General features: G+C 40.3%; 1 long non-coding RNA gene across 1 annotated transcript; it reads left to right on the forward strand.

Annotated features, from left to right (window-relative positions):
* On the forward strand, positions 1-1,601 carry LOC148641328 (uncharacterized). Its single transcript, XR_015929846.1, has 2 exons — positions 1-101; positions 597-1,601. It is a non-coding gene; the product is annotated as an uncharacterized LOC148641328 (long non-coding RNA).
* Positions 1,602-5,612: the final 4,011 nt, after the last annotated feature.

Below are 5,612 nucleotides of genomic sequence, written 5' to 3' on the forward strand. Positions count from 1 at the left end.
AAGACAGGGGGGCGTGTCCAAGGTGCGCTGGTGCACGGGGGAGGTGTGGCCGAGGCGAACAATCCAAAACAGTAGTCCTTAGAGAGAATCCAAACAAGTGGGTAAGTCCAAAACCAGGAGATCCATCAGAACAAGGAATTAAAACACGAAGGCCGGGTCGGAACCGGCAGACAGGGAACAGGAACCGAGATTAAAACCTTAACGGGACCAGGCGCTTCCAGGTCCCGGACTCGCACGGTACGGAAACCAGATGCAGAGACCGGATGAGCGTCAGGGCCTGGCTTTTAAGGTGGGCTGGGAATAGGAATCAGGTGCGCAGAATAAAGTCTCAAGTGAAAGGGCTGGAGCACCCTTAAGGAGGGGGGACTATAATCGTGACAATAACAGGTCTTTATAAATCATATATATATATAAAACAAGCGGAAATGCTATCTGTAATCGTATTAAAATGCTTATATATTATAGTTCCCAAATATGACTGATATGCAACAGAAAGTATCAAGTGATTTTATAATGTTTTTTGGTTTATATCTGCTGTGGGTGAAATTCATCTGTTCATTTCCGAACTGCATCAATGTTATATCCTCTTTCTTCAGGTCCTCTGCTGACTCCTCAGCATTATTGAAAAGCTGTGTTCCTGTCTCCCACTGGATTCACATCTTGGCCAGATAGGGTGTCTGAAAGGGTGCTCCTCTGTTTCCAGTGTGTCTGTCTTCTCTAGTTGTTCTTAAATCTGCTCTGTGAACCCCTCAGGGGGATTGTGTGGTAGCGGGACCTACTTGACCCTGCACAGAGCCCTCATCTGGAGCACATGGTTGGACTGTATGCATGACCATTATCTCTCATTGCTCAAGCCTGCTCATTACACCTTCTGGTTAAGAATTCCCTTGACAGCATGATTGCAATCTTATGCTGGAAAGCAGCAAAACCAATACGTGATCAATATGAATAGAATATTCCTATATCATAGCTTGACATCAAACTGTTACAGATCTATGGTCCCTGCCTTGCCATCTACTCATGTACTGCCCTGCTGGTAGTTTTTCTAACTAAAATAACTTTCATGAGTTCCATAGCTTCAGGCACAAACTGGAGCATATCCTTCAGCTCCTCAATATAGGTCTTGACATTACAACCAGGTATTGTCAGATCAAGTATTTATTTTCTTGCTAGCTGTCTAAATTAGTGGAGGTTAAATCTGCTGTCTTACCTACAAAATGGATCAAGGACAGGATGAATACACCTGAGCATCCTGTATATGGCTCTTTCTGATCCACTCGGAGATCCTCCTCTAGAGACACTCTGAGCCCAGGCTTCCTGAATGCCCTCTACCCTTGGCCCCTACCTGAGACACGCATGCTCTGCTTGAGATCTCTGATTTCTTGCAGGGCAGAGTCTAGTTCCTCAGTAAGCATGTCTCTTTGTTCAGTTATTCATTAGTCTTGTTGTATAAACTTTCCAGTTTGATTTCCTGTTCATGCAAGCTTACCTGTATCTCAGCAGTGAAGCATCTGGGCTTTCCTGTAAGCTCTACACTGAAATCCTGAGCCAACCATCGTGCTACTGTCTTAGTATTAAAATACTCCCTCTCAATTTCAGCATTTGTTTTTTTTTGTTTGGTTTCTCTGTTGTTCTAATGGCAGATAAAGGTGTCTCATGGAATCTAAGATCAGGTTGGAGGTTAGTTTTAGTACTTTCACTTTCTAAAAAGACTGATGGGTCTGATTCTCATACTAAGTGGACAGTTAATCAAGTCCACAGAGAAATATTCAGAGTCAGGATGTTAGGGAGTCAGGGTGTGTCCTGAGAGAGACCCCTGCTGTTCTCAGACTGCAGGAAAGAGAGGCAATTCACTCTCTTTAATAAATCTCATATTTTACCGAGAAGATGCTCCAAAACTTGTCCTTCTCCATAAAAAAAACTTCCTGGAGACACTTAATACCTGGGACAAATACCCACATATGACATAAAATATATCAATCACATAGTATTGAGGACAGAGCCAAAGGATCTCTGCAAGCACTTCACTAAATACACTTTTCCTGTTCATTCGACATGATCCAGAATTTGTCATTTCTTAAATGACCAATCGGCCCGACTATAAATCCACAGCAAAATTGTAAGCTGCAGTAAAATATGATAATTTGGGGAAGCGAACAGAGGTTTCTGTCAAATGGGGAATGCACACCGTCTCAGAGACCTGTAAGCAATACTATGCTCATTGCATGGACCTTTAAGCACTAAATATAGAGGAGGTAAGGTTTTAAAGCGATTCTGTGGTGCAACATGCCTGACTTACAACCCAGTCTTTGATATGCTGAGCTCTGAAGTCCTTCAGTGCACATCATACCAACATCCCATTAATGCAGGCTCTAAATCTTTACATGGCTTGGCACCTCAATACCTGTCTGAACTTTTATCGCCCTACTCCCCACCTCGCAACCTCCGCTCTTCAAATTCTGCCCTCCTTACTGTCCCCCAAGCCCGTCTACATTGTATGGGAGACAGGGCTTTCTCCTGCTATGCCCCCAAGCTCTGGAACTCTTTGCCCAAGGATATTAGAGAGTCACCTTCTCTAAACTCCTTCAAATCCAGACTCAAAACCTTCTTCTTCAGAAAAGCCTTTACTTAACTGGTTCCATTCCTCACCCCTCTGCTCTTCTTAATACCACCTTCCACGGTCTCCTCTATTGTTATTGTTGTATTGTTGTAATTATAATTGTGTCCTGTCTTGTGAAATCTTCTTATTTATTGTTGTAGTCGTCTTATTTATTGTTATTGTCATCCTGTAAAGCGCTTTGAGAAGTTACCTTTAAAGGCACTATATAAAATAAAGTTGATTATTATTATAAATCAATGTCACTACTGCTACAATGTTATCGCTACACACCTGCATATGTAAACACACCTATATATAGTTTTTGAAGGAGAAACAGTGCAGTGGGTCTACCCTTGTGATCCTGTGGGTTGCTGTACTTCACAACAGTATCTCTGGCCCATCTGGAGCTAAATGCTGATCCTGATTATTGCCCTGGGCAATAAAGAATCACTGCAAACACTTCACTGAATAAACTTTTCCTGCTCCTTTGACATGATCCAGAATTTGTCATTTTTTAAAACACCTGTCGGCAGATCTGCAGGCAAAATGTGAGCTATAGTAAAATACGGTAATTTTTGGAACAAGCACAGGTATGTGTCAAAAAGCATAGTGCTCTATCTCAGCAATACTTTGTTCATTGCATTACACAATGTTTTTTCACATATGTTAATGAAATCAGATCTTAAGTGTTGTTTATAAAACAAAACTAATTAAAATAAATGCTTTGTTTTTATTCATCTTGTATCAAAGAGCAGACATTTTATTGTAGCTCAAGCCCACAATGTGTTCTAATGCAATACATGAACTAAGGAAGATTATCATGGGAAAGTCAGTATTGGTTTCTTTATAAAAATGTATTCCTTTCATTTCATTTAATTTTATAAAGAAACTTACGTTACTATGATAGTTCCATTGAACTTGGGGGAAAAAAATCGTGTACTGCTGAATGTAGAATTTAAATCTATAGCATTAAAATCACCTATTGGAGAATTGAACTAAAACCTGCACTCAAAGTAAGACATTACCAACAATGACCACAAGGTGGAGATAGTCATCCCATGTTAAGAATGGCAAAGCTGTGTTAAGGTAAAAGGAATAGAAATGCATTGAATTTGAAAAAATACTGTTTTTATTTCTAAATTAAAAAGCAAAACATTAATCCTTTAGTGTGGGTTCACTGTTACCTTTGTGTTATTATGTGCTCTACTATGCAAGAGCTGCTTATGTTTAGGCAGTATGGAACTCTGAAGCACTCTGGAGTATGGAACTCTATTCTGTTGACACTGCCTGTCATATACACACACATAACATAAATATATCAATAACATAGTATTGAGGGCAGAGCCACAAGATCACTGCAAACACTTCACTAAATACACTTTTCCTACTCATTTGACATGATCCAGAATTAGTAATTTCTTAAAAGATCTGTCGGCCCGACTGCAGATCCACAGCAAAAATGTAAGCTCTATTAAAATATGATAATTTTGGGCAGCAAGCACAGGTTTCTGTAAATGGGGACAGTGCTCCGTCTCCAAGACCTGTAAGCAGTACTATGCTGCTACACACCTGTATATGTTGGTTTTTGAAGGAGATGCAGTGCAGTGGGTCTACGCTTGTCATCTTTTGGGTTGCTGTACTTCACAACATTATCTCTGGCCCATCTGGAGCTAAATCCTGATCCTGATTTTTGCCTTGGATATGTACCAATAAATCACAGGTGCATATACATATATCACTGTGTTTAAGATGGAGACACAGAATCACCGAAAACACGTCACTAAATACACTTTTCCTGCTCCTTTGACATGATCCAGAATTTGTCATTTCTTAAAAGACCTGTCGACCACACTTTAGACTTTACACTTTAGACAGAATATTCATATAATTGTTAGATCGAACAGAGAAGCGTGTTTTGATGAGTTGTGAATATTTCTGTCAGTTTCTGAAAGTGGATGAATTTTTTGAAAAACTAGTCACTTTGGGGAGACAGAATATGGATAAAATTCTTAGATTGAACAGAGAAGCATGTTTTGTTGCCTCCAACAAAGGAGACACAATCTGGGGATTGTATGAAGCAGGCATTCCCATTATTACGTCTGCATATGGGAGCCAAAGCTGATGAAGCCATTACTCAACTTATTGATACAAAAGGTCACGTTTTATACAAAATTACAAACAGATAACCCACCCAGAACAGTTTCAGTACAGTTCCATGCCATATATGGTGTAAAGCTAGGCTGCGCCTTGGTACGTGATAAACTATAAGAATTGTAAGAATATTCTTGGGCTCCTTTAATTATTTTTAAGCAGATATTATGTACTTCTAGAATTTGTTAATCATGACTTAAGCAGATATCAGGCACCCTCAGTTCTGGTCAGGCTGCCCGAAGCTGGCTCTGCTCTTCATGTTCCAGGTGCGTAGCCAGCTCACACTTAAATTGGAGTTAGTAATTTTCCATTATTCTGGCAAGATAGTTAGTAAATGATGTTAGTACATTATTTACACAGTAAAAGCAAACTAGTGAAATAAATGAACAAGTAATAGGTTTATTCCATGCTGAAAAAAAGAAGAAAGAAAACACAACGTTTCGGCCGTGGAGCCTTCTTCAGGTGTGAAATAATGTTTGATTCCTCAATAGTATGTGGGGGAAGGTTTGCCCTTCTCAGTCACCGCAGGAAGTGGAGACGTTGTTGTGCTTTTTCTTGCTAGGGAGGTGGTGTTGATGGTCCAGGTGAGGTCATCTGTGATATGCACAGCAATCAACTTAGTACTTCTAGCTGTCTCCACAGGGGAGCCATTAATGTGCAGTGGGGAGTGATTAGGGCGGGCCTTCCTGCAGTTAACTATCATCTCTTTTGTCTTATCGACATTCAGATACAGATTGTTGTTGATGCACTAGTTGCTCCACCTCCTTTCTGTATGATGCCTCATCGTTGTTACCAATTAGACCCACCACTTTCTTGTCATCAGCAAACTTGATGATGTAATTTGCACCGTGCTTAGCAGTGC

The sequence above is a fragment of the Lepisosteus platostomus genome, chromosome 24 (assembly GCF_059453375.1).
Source record: "Lepisosteus platostomus isolate fLepPlt1 chromosome 24, fLepPlt1.hap1, whole genome shotgun sequence".
Lineage (NCBI taxonomy): Eukaryota > Metazoa > Chordata > Actinopteri > Semionotiformes > Lepisosteidae > Lepisosteus > Lepisosteus platostomus.